This window comes from Protomyctophum bolini, assembly GCF_963924005.1.
Source record: "Protomyctophum bolini genome assembly, chromosome: 5".
In the NCBI taxonomy this organism is placed as follows: domain Eukaryota; kingdom Metazoa; phylum Chordata; class Actinopteri; order Myctophiformes; family Myctophidae; genus Protomyctophum; species Protomyctophum bolini.
The window spans coordinates 3,071,487-3,087,582 of record NC_137866.1 but is presented as its reverse complement, the minus strand read 5'-3'; the positions used below and the strand labels follow the sequence as shown (position 1 = coordinate 3,087,582).

The 16,096-nt window shown below is 44.9% G+C and overlaps 1 protein-coding gene across 1 annotated transcript in view; it reads right to left on the bottom strand.

Moving 5' to 3' along the window:
- lamb2l (laminin, beta 2-like) overlaps positions 1-15,774 on the bottom strand; it is a 112,782-nt gene extending 97,008 nt beyond the window's left edge. The window contains exon 1 of the mRNA XM_080763692.1: positions 15,654-15,774. The gene's annotated coding sequence lies outside the window, so the exon portion shown is untranslated. The remainder of the gene's footprint in view (positions 1-15,653) is intronic.
- Positions 15,775-16,096: the final 322 nt, after the last annotated feature.

Genomic DNA, 16,096 nt, shown 5'->3' with positions numbered 1-16,096 from the left:
CTATAATGAACCCAGTACCAGTCCTATAATGAACCCAGTCCTATAATGAACCCAGTCCTATAATGAACCCAGTCCTATAATGAACCCAGTCCTATAATGAACCCAGTCCTATAATGAACCCAGTACCAGTCCTATAATGAACCCAGTACCAGTCCTATAATGAACCCAGTCCTATAATGAACCCAGTACCAGACCTATAATGAACCCAGTCCTATAATGAACCCAGTACCAGTCCTATAATGAACCCAGTACCAGTCCTATAATGAACCCAGTCCTATAATGAACCCAGTACCAGACCTATAATGAACCCAGTCCTATAATGAACCCAGTACCAGTCCTATAATGAACCCAGTACCAGTCCTATAATGAACCCAGTCCTATAATGAACCCAGTACCAGTCCTATAATGAACCCAGTACCAGTCCTATAATGAACCCAGTCCTATAATGAACCCAGTACCAGACCTATAATGAACCCAGTACCAGTCCTATAATGAACCCAGTCCTATAATGAACCCAGTACCAGTCCTATAATGAACCCAGTACCAGTCCTATAATGAACCCAGTACCAGTCCTATAATGAACCCAGTCCTATAATGAACCCAGTACCAGACCTATAATGAACCCAGTACCAGTCCTATAATGAACCCAGTCCTATAATGAACCCAGTACCAGTCCTATAATGAACCCAGTACCAGTCCTATAATGAACCCAGTACCAGACCTATAATGAACCCAGTACCAGTCCTATAATGAACCCAGTCCTATAATGAACCCAGTACCAGTCCTATAATGAACCCAGTACCAGTCCTATAATGAACCCAGTACCAGTCCTATAATGAACCCAGTACCAGTCCTATAATGAACCCAGTACCAGTCCTATAATGAACCCAGTACCAGTCCTATAATGAACCTAGTCCTATAATGAACCCAGTACCAGTCCTATAATGAACCCAGTACCAGTCCTATAATGAACCTAGTCCTATAATGAACCCAGTACCAGACCTATAATGAACCCAGTACCAGTCCTATAATGAACCCAGTCCTATAATGAACCCAGTACCAGACCTATAATGAACCCAGTACCAGTCCTATAATGAACCCAGTCCTATAATGAACCCAGTACCAGACCTATAATGAACCCAGTACCAGTCCTATAATGAACCCAGTACCAGTCCTATAATGAACCCAGTACCAGTCCTATAATGAACCCAGTCCTATAATGAACCCAGTCCTATAATGAACCCAGTCCTATAATGAACCCAGTCCTATAATGAACCCAGTCCTATAATGAACCCAGTCCTATAATGAACCCAGTCCTATAATGAACCCAGTCCTATAATGAACCCAGTCCTATAATGAACCCAGTCCTATAATGAACCCAGTACCAGTCCTATAATGAACCCAGTCCTATAATGAACCCAGTACCAGACCTATAATGAACCCAGTCCTATAATGAACCCAGTACCAGTCCTATAATGAACCCAGTCCTATAATGAACCCAGTACCAGACCTATAATGAACCCAGTCCTATAATGAACCCAGTCCTATAATGAACCCAGTACCAGTCCTATAATGAACCCAGTACCAGTCCTATAATGAACCCAGTCCTATAATGAACCCAGTACCAGACCTATAATGAACCCAGTCCTATAATGAACCCAGTCCTATAATGAACCCAGTCCTATAATGAACCCAGTCCTATAATGAACCCAGTCCTATAATGAACCCAGTCCTATAATGAACCCAGTACCAGACCTATAATGAACCCAGTCCTATAATGAACCCAGTCCTATAATGAACCCAGTACCAGTCCTATAATGAACCCAGTACCAGACCTATAATGAACCCAGTACCAGTCCTATAATGAACCCAGTCCTATAATGAACCCAGACCTATAATGAACCCAGTCCTATAATGAACCCAGTCCTATAATGAACCCAGTCCTATAATGAACCCAGTACCAGTCCTATAATGAACCCAGTCCTATAATGAACCCAGACCTATAATGAACCCAGTACCAGTCCTATAATGAACCCAGTACCAGTCCTATAATGAACCCAGTCCTATAATGAACCCAGACCTATAATGAACCCAGTCCTATAATGAACCCAGACCTATAATGAACCCAGTACCAGTCCTATAATGAACCCAGTACCAGTCCTATAATGAACCCAGTACCAGTCCTATAATGAACCCAGTCCTATAATGAACCCAGTACCAGTCCTATAATGAACCCAGTACCAGTCCTATAATGAACCCAGTACCAGTCCTATAATGAACCCAGTCCTATAATGAACCCAGTACCAGTCCTGTAATGAACCCAGTACCAGTCCTATAATGAACCCAGTACCAGTCCTATAATGAACCCAGTCCTATAATGAACCCAGTCCTATAATGAACCCAGTACCAGTCCTATAATGAACCCAGTCCTATAATGAACCCAGTACCAGTCCTATAATGAACCCAGTCCTATAATGAACCCAGTACCAGTCCTGTAATGAACCCAGTACCAGTCCTATAATGAACCCAGTACCAGTCCTATAATGAACCCAGTCCTATAATGAACCCAGTCCTATAATGAACCCAGTCCTATAATGAACCCAGTCCTATAATGAACCCAGTACCAGTCCTATAATGAACCCAGTCCTATAATGAACCCAGTCCTATAATGAACCCAGTCCTATAATGAACCCAGTACCAGTCCTATAATGAACCCAGTACCAGTCCTATAATGAACCCAGTACCAGTCCTATAATGAACCCAGTCCTGTAATGAACCCAGTACCAGTCCTATAATGAACCCAGTATGACGATGACACACGGTGGTTAATATAAGGCCGTGTCCAGGGACAAATTAGCCATTGGGGGCCAGTGGGGGCCGTGGCCCAGCCAGGGGGCCCTTCGTGGCTTTCAGTGGCCCTTCGGGGGAAATTGGACCGTGAGGTATACTAAAGGTTTGACGCCCTGAAAAGGGCTCCTCCTCCTGGGACCCTCCGTTGGCTGCTGATTCTGTTACATTTTAGGTTAAAAAGATAATATTACCGGCCCACCCAGGGGCCCTCGTCGTGGGGGGTTAATCCGTCCCTGGCTGTGCCAGAAGCAAAGATTTGACTTGAAAACGTTATAGCTCTGAAAGAATGAATATTCGCGATTAAAAAAAGATAGCAGAACTACAAGCTCGTACTGCAGGCCTTGGTCACTATTGGCCATAAGTCTACGTAGAAGAGTTGGACTGGACCCTGTCTTTACGGCTCTGCTCTAACCCATTCTGACCCGAGATCAGATTCTAAAAGTGTCTTCTATACATCCTGACAGTTTTCTGCTCTAACCCATTCTGACCTGAGATCAGATTATAAAAGTGTCTTCTACATCCTGACAGTTTTCTGAAAAAGCCATGTTTCTCTATGTCAGTCACTCTTCGATTTTTCAAAAATAGCAGACCTACAAGCTCGTAGCGCGCCAAAAGCATAACGTAATGCTAACACCAAAAGGGGTTCCCGCCCACCAGAATGCTTGAGTACAGCCAGTCTAGTACTGTGACTTCGCGATGACATCAGAGGGATCGCCATGTGCGGATTGGTGGACGCACAGATGACATCAGAGGGATCGCCATGTGGGGATTGGTGGACGCACAGATCATTTTGAGATGAATCAACTTTTTTTTTTAAATGGATTTTTGTGTCTGTGTCCGGAAAATCAAAGCCTGGCAAGAACAACACAAATCCTATATTACATGAAGATGTATTATAACATGAATCCACAAAACTATAACCCCCGACCTCCCAGTCTCAGGGCGGACACTCTAAACCACAAGGCCACTGTCTGATTAAGAGAGGAGGAGAGGAGAGGACACTGGGAGCAGCACGGACATTTTAGAGTCGAGGTTTAAAAAAAAACCATGTTCACTGCAGGACGGTATAAACCTAAACATTGGCAAGAGAGACAGACATGCAGAGAGAGACCACCCACAATGCAGCGCGTGCGACTCCAGGGGAGTGCAGGGGTTTAGTTTAACCACAGTGTTTAACCCGTTCTGAACGGGAACCCGTTTTGGTGTTAGCATCATGTCGTGCTTTATAGCTATTGAAAAATAGCAGATCTACAAGCTCGTAGCGCGCCACCGAGTGGCGCGCTACGAGCTTGTAGGTCTGCTATTTTTGAAAAATCGAAGAGCGACGGACATTTTTAGAATCTGATCTCAGGTCAGAATGGGTTCATCAGACCAGTGTGTGACCAGTGTGGAAACCTCGTATGAATCTGATCTCAGGTCAGAATGGGTTAACCACAGTGTTTAACATGGAAACAAGTCTCCCTTCAAAGTATAACACCTCCTAATCCGGCACAGCCACAGTCGTGGCTGCATATCATCAGCAGCTATTATAACATAGAGGAAGTCTCATATAGCTTTGGCCTGGGCCGTGGCTCAGCGGTCCAGACTCCTCGGCTGGTCTCTGGCAGGCAGTGTGCCGCGGGTTCGACTCCCGATCCCGACGGCCTTCACTGCATGTCTCCCCCCACCCCACCCCATCTCTCTCCTGTCAGCCTATACTGTCCGTCCTTCCATACAAATATAAAATAAAAGGCGAAAGCCACATTAAAAAATAAACTCTGCCGCATGCGGTGCTAAAGGTGAGATCCTTAGAGTTATATATGAATAGAGAAAAGACACCCGAGTTCTCCTCCCATCCACTTGCATTAAGTTAGAGTTATATATGAATAGAGAAGACACCCGAGTTCTCCTCCCATCCACTTGCATTAAGTTAGAGTTATATATGAATAGAGAAGACACCCGAGTTCTCCTCCCGTCCACTTGCATTAAGTTAGAGTTATATATGAATAGAGAAAAGACACCCGAGTTCTCCTCCCATCCACTTGCATTAAGTTAGAGTTATATATGAATAGAGAAAAGACACCCGAGTTCTCCTCCCATCCACTTGCATTAAGTTAGAGTTATATATGAATAGAGAAGACACCCGAGTTCTCCTCCCATCCACTTGCATTAAGTTAGAGTTATATATGAATAGAGAAAAGACACCCGAGTTCTCCTCCCGTCCACTTGCATTAAGTTAGAGTTATATATGAATAGAGAAGACACCCGAGTTCTCCTCCCGTCCACTTGCATTAAGTTGCTCAAAAGCGCATGAGGGCGATTTCACTCCTCCTTCCTGGTATAGGAACAGAGTGCATTCTGGGATGGATTTGCCCTCAAACACATGAACGCGCTGGTCGTTGACTATCATTGTGCCGTTTGTGCTGCGTTCACGTATGAAACATTCGTTCACGTGTCATGGCCTCAATCACATGAACGTGCGCAATGATATAGTCAACGGAGCAGCGCTGGCTCGAGGCTGCAATGACAAATTCGGCCACTATGTCCATTTGGCCTCAGGGTTTCCTCCGGGTGCCGTCTCTAATATTCATATATACTCTAAGGTGAGATCAGAAGAATACAGTATGTGCAGTATACAAGCATACAGTACGTCCCTCCATACAGTATACGTCCCTCCTTGCGCTGGTATGGAGGCGAAGACGCCTCTATACTGTCCTTTATCCCATTCTGACCTGAGATCAGATTCATACGAGGTTTCCACGGGACACACACTGGTCTGATTAACCCATTCTGACCTGAGATCAGATTCTAAAAATGTCAGTCGTTCTTCGAATTTTTCAAAAATAGCAGACCTACAAGCTCGTAGCGCGCCACTCGGTGGCGCACTATGAGCTTGTAGATCTGCTATTTTTCAATAGCTAAAGCATAACATGATGCCAACACCAAAATGGGTGCCCGGTCAGAATGGGTTATACGTCAAATCGCTTCACAGAAAATCTGCTTCATTTGTCCACGACATGGAAACAAACGTTAAAGGACCACTCCACCACTTTTCAACCCACCTTCATAATATAATAGGTCCTCACTAATAATAATCATGATAAAAATGGCACGATTTCTTTCTACTCAGTCTGTGTCTCATATATGTAGGAGGGGCTGTGGGCAGTTTAGAAAACCGTCTTCCAAAGTGACATCATCATTAGGTTTATAGATTGTCGTTATCGTGATGGCTTCCGTTTTCACATTGCAACTTTTCAGGACTATAGAAAGCCTATATTACAGTTTCTATTAGCTTGTATTCCCCATCGATGAGGTCACTGGAAGACGGTATAGGATTGTACAATAACAGAACACCAACCCCCTCAATATAGGATTGTACAATAACAGAACACCAACCCCCTCAATATAGGATTGTACAATAACAGAACACCAACCCCACCAATATAGGATTGTACAATAACAGAACACCAACCCCACCAATATAGGATTGTACAATAACAGAACACCAACCCCCTCAATATAGGATTGTACAATAACAGAACACCAACCCCACCAATATAGGATTGTACAATAACAGAACACCAACCCCCTCAATATAGGATTGTACAATAACAGAACACCAACCCCCTCAATATAGGATTGTACAATAACAGAACACCAACCCCACCAATATAGGATTGTACAATAACAGAACACCAACCCCCTCAATATAGGATTGTACAATAACAGAACACCAACCCCTCAATATAGGATTGTACAATAACAGAACACCAACCCCCTCAATATAGGATTGTACAATAACAGAACACCAACCCCACCAATATAGGATTGTACAATAACAGAACACCAACCCCACCAATATAGGATTGTACAATAACAGAACACCAACCCACCAATATAGGATTGTACAATAACAGAACATACCAACCCCCTCAATATAGGATTGTACAATAACAGAACACCAACCCCTCAATATAGGATTGTACAATAACAGAACACCAACCCCACCAATATAGGATTGTACAATAACAGAACACCAACCCCCTCAATATAGGATTGTACAATAACAGAACACCAACCCCACCAATATAGGATTGTACAATAACAGAACACCAACCCCACCAATATAGGATTGTACAATATCAGAACACCAACCCCCTCAATATAGGATTGTACAATAACAGAACACCAACCCCCTCAATATAGGATTGTACAATAACAGAACACCAACCCCTCAATATAGGATTGTACAATAACAGAACACCAACCCTCCAATAGTGTACAATAACAGAACACCAACCCTCCAATAGTGTACAATAACAGAACCCTCTCCAGGCTTGAATGGAACAATGACGTGAGATGAAGTTGGACAGACAGCCTGCATAATATGTCCCCCCACAACTGACCCAGATATCAAATGAAGCAGACATTATACACACCGCAATAACTAACTAATCACACATAACCTTCACATGCTTCAAAGACGTGTATGTAAAGCTCGTGTGCGAGCACGCATGCATGTATGTACAATTACCCCTAACCTTAACCTGACCCTAACCGCACGCCAAAGCCACGGGTGAGTCTTAAACGGTCACGTATGTGTCGGACTAACATATCCACCCCCCAACCCCTCCCCTACAATATATGCTGCCAGTCTAGTGTACAAGGGAATGAGTTACAATGGATCCATCCATGGTCAAAAGGTTAGGGATGAGAGAGAGACACTGTTTTCTAGCCTGGAACTCACCTATGCTTTTAATGGCATAGGCAGCTCCCGGCAGGATCCGCCGGGAGAATATATGCGCAGCTGCGCGACATGAGACTAATTACTTAGAGCGACAGAGAGAGAGGAGCGTGTGTGTGTACATGTGTGCGTGTGTATGTCAATTTTACAAAGGTGCAGACAATCAGAAATCAGCAGAGAGTGAGCAATGTTTGCGCTACTCTATGCCGAATTGAAGTGGACTCAGACCCAGACTTTTTTTTTCTCCCTGGAAATAAAAACGTCTGGGTTTCCGAGGCTACTGTTTTCTGTCTCCAGATGTGTATGTGTGTGTGTGTGTGTGTGTGTGTGTGTGTTTGCGTGCGTTAGGGCATTCACTTCTATAGTCATTTTTACTAGTTGACCAGTTAGAAACCTTTACAAGTTGTCTGAGGACCAGAGAGGAGCCAGCCTATTGGCAGAGGAAGTGTCGCGGCCAGGATTACGTTAGATAATTGACAAAAGGAAAATAAAAAAGGGTTATAAGCCACTGTTTAACCGCGCTAATGTCCCTTCCAGTCACAGATCTGTTATTGGGATCCGTCATTGTGTCATGTGTATATATAGTGTGTTCTTTAAAGGGGGTGTCAGTGATTTCAGTCAAAAACCCTTAGGTTTCGTTTTTGCCTTGGGACACAAGCTTTCATCCAATCAGGATAGAGCACAAAAACGAAACCTAAGGTTTTTTGACCCCCAGGGGTTAACTGGGGACAGGGAGGAACTCCTTATATGGTCAGCACACTCTATAGTAGAGAGGATTATCACAACAAAACAAAAAAAATAAGTGATATTTGAATTAAGTGAAATCACTGACTCTACCTTTAAACCTCCGTATTATTGTTCTCAACGCCAAACATCGTGAACGGTATATAATGTTTTCTTTCTTTCATTCAGAGAAACCCTGGGTTTTTAGGGCCACGTAACGTATATACTTGCTTTGAACGAGGGCAGGATATTTTGGCACTTCTTTCAATGACAGGCCGGTAATTGCGACTAATTTGTTTCCTGTTGGCTGAAATCATTAGATTAATGTTTCCCTGCATGTCATGGACCTTTCCAGTGTGTGTGTGTGTGTGTGTGTGTGAGGATGGAAGAGACAGAAATAGACATGCAGAGTACTGTATGCGGTACAGTACTTCCTGGGCGGTAATTACAGCTCTTATTATTATTATTATGATGATGATGAACATTAAGCCTATACTTTATACTTTTTGGTTTTGCACCTGTGTTGCGCGCTTAACCCATTCTGACCTGAGATCAGATTCATACGAGGTTTCCACTGGACACACACTGGTCTGATTAACCCCATTCTGACCTGAGATCAGATTCTTAAAAATGTCAGTCGTTCTTCGATTTTTCAAAAAATAGCAGACCTACAAGCTCGTAGCGCGCCACTCGGTGGCGCGCTACGAGCTTGTAGATCTGCTATTTTTCAATAGCTAAAGCACGACATGATGCTATAACACCAAAATGGGTTCCCGTTCAGAATGGGTTAAAAGAGCAGATCTACAAGCTCGCGATATACAATCACGCTGGTACACGTTGTGTGCATGGAGATTAGCTATATTTTCCCACCTATATTCCATCAAAGGTTTGGATTACTCACACACTACTGTGTAAACAGACTGCGAAAGGAATCCCCCGGGGCAACGCGGAAAGACCACGCCCTGACGACCAGGATGGCATTATGTCACTCTCAAAGTGTCTTGAAAGAAAAACTACTTGAAAGGAAAGTTCCCTTTGGGCGCGTGTATACGTTGTTGTGGAGCAATGTGTGTGTAACCCATTTTGACCTGGGAACGAATGTCTTCTAAAATCCTGAGAGTTGTTCTGAAAAAACCCCCGTGTTTCTATATAATCAGTCGTTCTCAAACATCTTTATGTCAATTAAGGACCCTCAAGATTATCTGTAATTGGCCGTCGACCCCCATCTGAAAATATGTTGTTCCAGGGACCCCCCCCCGCCCCCCCAGAAGCAATGATTTGAGTTCAAAACGTTGGCTCTGAAAGAATATATATATATATATTCAAAGATTTGCACTATACATTTTCACTATTTTTCAAGAAATAACAGATCTACACCTACAAGCTTGTAGATCTGCTATTTTTAGTATTTAATAGCTAAAGTATTAGTGGGGTTTATTAACCAGGCTAAAGAGTTAGTAGGCCTAGACTATAGGGTTTAGTCTATCCTATATGTAAGCTAAGCAACTTTGGAAAATATGCTGCAGTCGTGGGTATTAAAAAAAAAGCCGTTTTGAGGAAAGCCCTGTTTGGAACCTCCCCCTCAGCTTGGCGCTCCGAGATGAGGTCCTACATGGGGCTATATCCCGGCCAGTGTTGTTTTTCTATTTTAGTCTTTGGAATGAAACTCTTTTCAAAGTTTTTAGTCACATTATAGTCACGTGGAATGTTTTAGCGTAGTCTAGTTTTAGTCGACTAAATGTCATGCGATTTTAGTAGACTGAAATAATCTACAGTTGATTTAACTGACATGTGTTGACATGGGGGACTTGATTATGAGTGACACCGAGGTCACACAGACAGGGGACCCGATTATGAGTGACACCGCGGTCACACAGACATGGGGGACCTGATTATGAGTGACACCGCGGTCACACAGACAGGGGGACCTGATTATGAGTGACACCGCGGTCACATCACAGACAGGGGACCTGATTATGAGTGACACCGCGGTCACATCACAGACGGGGACCTGGTTATGAGTGACACCGAGGTCACACAGACAGGGGACCTGATTATGAGTGACACCGAGGTCACACAGACAGGGGGACCTGATTATGAGTGACACCGCAGTCACATCACAGACAGGGGACTCGGTTCTTGGTCCCCTCCTTTTCTCACTGTACACTAAATCCCTTGGCACTATCATCTCTGCTCACAATATATCCTATCACTGCTACGCCGATGACACACAACTGTTTCTATCCTTCCCCCCCTCTGCCACTCAGGTGGAAGAGCGCATCACCGCATGCCTGGCTGACATCTCACAGTGGATGTCCTCCAACCACCTCAAACTGAACCCAGACAAGACTGAGCTTCTCTTCTTCCCAGCTAAGTCCTGCCCTATGCGGGAGCTAACTATCTCCATAGACAACGCCCTGGTAACGTCTGTCCCAACAGCCAGGAATCTTGGTGTTGTCCTGGACAGTCAGCTCTCGTTCAAAACTCACATCACAGCTGTCACTCGATCCTGTAGGTTCACACTCTATAACATACGACGAATTAGACCGTTCCTCACCCAGGAATCAGCCCAGCTCCTAATCCAGACAACAGTCTTGTCAAAACTTGACTATTGTAACTCCCTCCTTACTGGCCTACCAGCATGTGCACTTAAGCCTCTCCAGCTGATCCAAAATGCTGCAGCTCGCTTGGTCTTCAACCAGCCAAAATTCTCACATGTCTCCCCCCTGCTCCGCTCCCTCCACTGGCTCCCGGTCGCTGCCCGCACAGAATACAAAACCCTGATGCTGGCATTCAAAGCAACCAAAGGTATGGCTCCCCCATATCTTGCAAGTATGATCGAACCCTACAAACCCTCCCGCTCACTCAGATCAGCCAACGCAGGGAAGCTGGAAGTACCCTCACTAAAAACGCCGGGACAACGCTCCACACGTCCCAAACTCTTCTCCCTTCTGGCTCCAAAACTGTGGAATGCACTTCCCATTGCAGTCAGAACTGCAGCATCACTCCCAATCTTCCGCCGTAGTCTGAAAACCCACCTTTTCAGACTCCATCATGGCCCATAGCACTTACCCCACCCCCTTAGATAGCAATTCTAGTAGTCATAGCACGTCATAGTACATATGTGTAGCATAGTAGTATAGATGTATAGCTTATATGTATAGTTTCATTATAGATATTCCACTGTTACTTTCTTAGCTACGCATGTTTCATGATAAATGTCTTTATGTGATGTATTCCCATGCTTTTGTTCTTGCTTAATGTAAGTCGCTCTGGATTAAGAGCGTCTGCTAAATGCCTAAATTGTAAATTGTAAATTGTAGGGGACCTGATTATGAGTGACACCGCAGTCACATCACAGACAGGGGACCTGATTATGAGTGACACGGCAGTCACATCACAGACAGGGGACCTGATTATGAGTGACACGGCAGTCACATCACAGACAGGGGACCCGATTAGGAGTGACACCGCGGTCACACAGACAGGGGGACCTGATTATGAGTGACACCCCAGAGAGAAGCTCACATATCAAAGACACTTTGGAGAGAGAGGCCCTCTGCCCTGCAGATTACACACACACACACACACACACACACACACACACACAGTATACAGATGTCTGCAGTGCAGACATTCCTGCACATGCACGCGTGCGCGCGCACACACACACACACACAATCACACACACGCTCACACACATCCGAACCCCTACTTTGCACCCCCCTCCTGTCAGCAGGTGTTGACAAGAGCAAGGCACCGCCAGCGGAAGCTGGAAGCAGGTTTAGTTATTAGGAAGACCAGGTTGTTGATAAAGGGTCCATTCTCAGGTCAGAATGGGTTAATCAGACCAGTGTGTGTCCTAGTGGAAACCTCGTATGAATCTGATCCTAGGTCAGAATGGGTTAAACACTGAGGGTGTCATTTTATTAATTTATATAATATCCTGCGTCCTGTTACTGAAATGGCTACATTTTAATTAATAAAGCCAAAATGTGTCTTTGATGTGGGGAAAACAACAGAATACAATCAATACCCGGTTACAGTACGTACTATATCACAAGATGACGGCTTATCGGACAGTATGAGAACAAACTAATTAAAGTGACTACATTTGACTGAGGGACTGCCATTGGATTATTATTATTTTTTTTTATTCCATGTCATGAAAGCAGGGAATCATATAGCTTCAAAATTGACATATTAGTGGTTGTTCAGTTTGACCCACCGGTTTTGGAGATAAAAAGATTTTTTTTTAAAAGGGAAGAAAAAAGCTCAAGGGGTCACCAGGGTCAAGAAGAGCTTGTGGGTCTTGCTTACCAGGGAACCAACCCAATATGTAACGGATTAAAACCCCCACGAGGGCCCCTGAGGGCCCGGTAATCTTTGCAGGGCCCCCACCATAGCGCACATTTTAATGTTCGTCAGTGTTTTTATTATCACCTTTTTGACCTACATTTAACAAAATAAATGGCCCAAAACGAAGGGCCCCATGCAGGAGCCCATTTCAGGGTGTCAAACCTATAGTACCCGACAGTCCAATTTCCCTGACGGGGCCCCTGAGAGCCAAGGGCCGCTCATGGGCCACACTGGGCCCCCCTCCCTCCCTCCCTCCCTCAATCAATCATGCCGGTTGTGCCATGACTACAGTGGCCGGGTTAGGGCGACTCGTGGTTCCTCTTAACCCTTCAGGGTTGGAACTGTCTCAGTGTCTGGGGGTGAGGGGCCAGGTCGCTGAGCTGCTTAAAGACACGCTAAGCCTAAGTAATATGGCCCTGGGAACCAACCGGCAGCCATTACAGACCCACACACCGGTCCTAATATGGCCCTGGGAACCAACCGGCAGCCATATTACAGACCCACACACCGGTCCTAATATGGCCCTGGGAACCAACCGGCAGCCATTACAGACCCACACACCGGTCCTAATATGGCCCTGGGAACCAACCGGCAGCCATTACAGACCCACACACCGGTCCTAATATGGCCCTGGGAACCAACCGGCAGCCATTACAGACCCACACACCGGTCCTAATATGGCCCTGGGAACCAACCGGCAGCCATTACAGACCCACACACCGGTCCTAATATGGCCACAGGGCAACAGGTTTGATCACAGATGCTATAACATTGTAGCTTTGTCGTTTTTTGTCTTTTTTTTCCCTCCTTGTTTCTCGTTGTCTGTTTTCTGTTTTGTTTAATTTTCTTTTCTTCTTCTATAAATGTCATTTGTTTGTTTTGTTTATATGTTGATTGTTATGCATATCTTCAATAGTATTTTGGAATACATTGAGATAAGGATATAGGCACTAATAAGCTTTAAGCTTCTGCCTATATGCCTTTTCAATCACCTAAAAAGAAAAAAGTAAAGTGTTTTTGTGTAATGTCTCCCCTCTGAAAGATGGAAATGAACTAAACTTCACAGCCAACAGAAAATGAGCAATAACGTCCGTGTCACTTCATGAAGGACACAAACGGCAGTGGGATATTTTTTTAAAAACAAAAGTTCTAGTTGGATCAAAAATGTAATTATTGTTCAATTCATCCTCCAGTGAGCCTGTCGGGTTGTGTTGTTGTTATACTACAGAATAGTATAGCCTAGTGTTGGTGACATCACTATACAGTATATGTCTTATAAAATACATAAATGGTGCATTTATATACAGTATATAGCGGCTTTATCCAAGGCGCTTTATACAGAGATTGTGCATTACATTCACACATCTTTACATAATGGTAGATTGTGCATTACGTTCACACACACACACACACACACACACACACACACACACACACACACACACACACACACACACACACACACACACACACACACACACACACACACACACACACACACACACACACACACACACACACACACACACACACACACACACACACACACACACACACACACACACACACACACACACACACACACACACACACGGCGGAGGAAACCATGCAAGGCACCACCAACCAGCACATCAGGAGTGTAAGGGGTTCAGAGTCTTGCTCAAAGGACACTAACTCTGGGGGAGTCCGGGTTCTAACGGTTCCCATCCCGTCCACTGAGCCCGCCTGTCTTCAGTACTGGACCATCAATCAGAATCACAACATCACTGCACACAGGCTATATACCAATAAGCAAACTGTATATTTTCCCAACATTACTATAGGTCAAAAACATAAATAAGACTACATATAGAGAAGAGAACAATATCTGTGACTGTGGAAGGTCTCCATCAGTGACAGAAATGTAGGCCTATAGCCACAAACAATGCCTGCTCCCTGCCCTGGCCACAGTTAGAGAAAAACACAACCGCAAATCACACATGTGACTGGTCAGACAGACAGACAGACAGACAGACATCTATGTAGGACTGGTCAGACAGTCATCTATGTATAGGACTGGTCAAACAGACAGTCACCCCTGGTCAGACAGACAGACGGACTGGTCTAACAGACAGTCAGTCACCCTGGTCAGACAGACAGACAGACGGACTGGTCAAACAGACAGTCACCCCTGGTCAGACAGACAGACGGACTGGTCTAACAGACAGTCAGTCACCCTGGTCAGACAGACAGACGGACTGGTCTAACAGACAGTCAGTCACCCTGGTCAGACAGACAGACGGACTGGTCTAACAGACAGTCACCCCTGGTCAGACAGACAGACAGTCAGCCATGCACAATGTGTTGTGGACGACACTGCTGCTGCTCTGACAATGCCACACACTTATTTCAACTTTCAGACTAATGATGAGAGAGAGAAAGAAAAATAAATTAAGAAAGAAAGAAAGTGAACCTTGTTCTTGACTATTGACTATAGTAAGGCTACATCGCCACATGTGAGTCTGTGCCTGTTCGGTTTAATTTCCGCTTTTCCAGCACAACGTCGCTTGCTCGTCTCCAAATAAATGCTCACAGAACAGAATAGATGCGGTACAATTGCAAAGTGCCAGGAAATTCTGTGTTTGGTAGTAAACGTTTCATAATAAAAAATATAATTTAGGCTACAGCGAATGCTGGGTGTTGTAGAAGACAGTGATACACCAAAGTTAATTTGAAGACGGCTACGAAACACCTGCCGTAGCCGTAGCTCCATGCGCGCATTTCCAGCTGGTGAAAATGGACACCGCGGGGGAAAAGTAAAACAGTCGCTCTCTACAGTAAAAATGACCATCTTTTTAAAAGATGTGTCGAAGCAATCCCATCACCAGTCCATTGCTAGTCTACGACAGGCTGCTCAACTCTACCTAGAATGAACTCAAAAAACCACATGACAGAAAACGCTGACATAACAGAAAGACGTACGGAGCACAGCTAAGAAGAACACAACCAACCCACCCACCTGTTCGCCTAATCTTCTCTCGGGGTTCCGCACTTGTTTCTGCCGTTAGAAGCTCGACTGTCTGCCGCAGACAGAGACCCGTACTCCTCCTCCTCTCTCTCTCTCGACCACCTGTAGTATGAATGAGTCCCGTCTGTCTCTGGTCTGTTCTGGGGCGGTGCAGTCGCTCACGGAGCGGTGGGTGGAGCCGCCCAGGCCAGGCCGACAGCAGACAGTCTATACTGCTCCATAACAATAATACAAGCCGATCTACGAGTCTCCATAGGCGTCGCTATCGGTCGCGCTGTGAGCTTGTAGATCGGCTGTGTCACACTGCGTGTGTGTGTGTGTGTGTGTGTGTGTGTGTGTGTGTGTGTGCAAACAGTCAGCAACGCTCTGTTGCGTATAGCATAGTGTAGCCGCAGGCCGCCACCCATTCTCGCCTGACCCACAATTTCAATGCA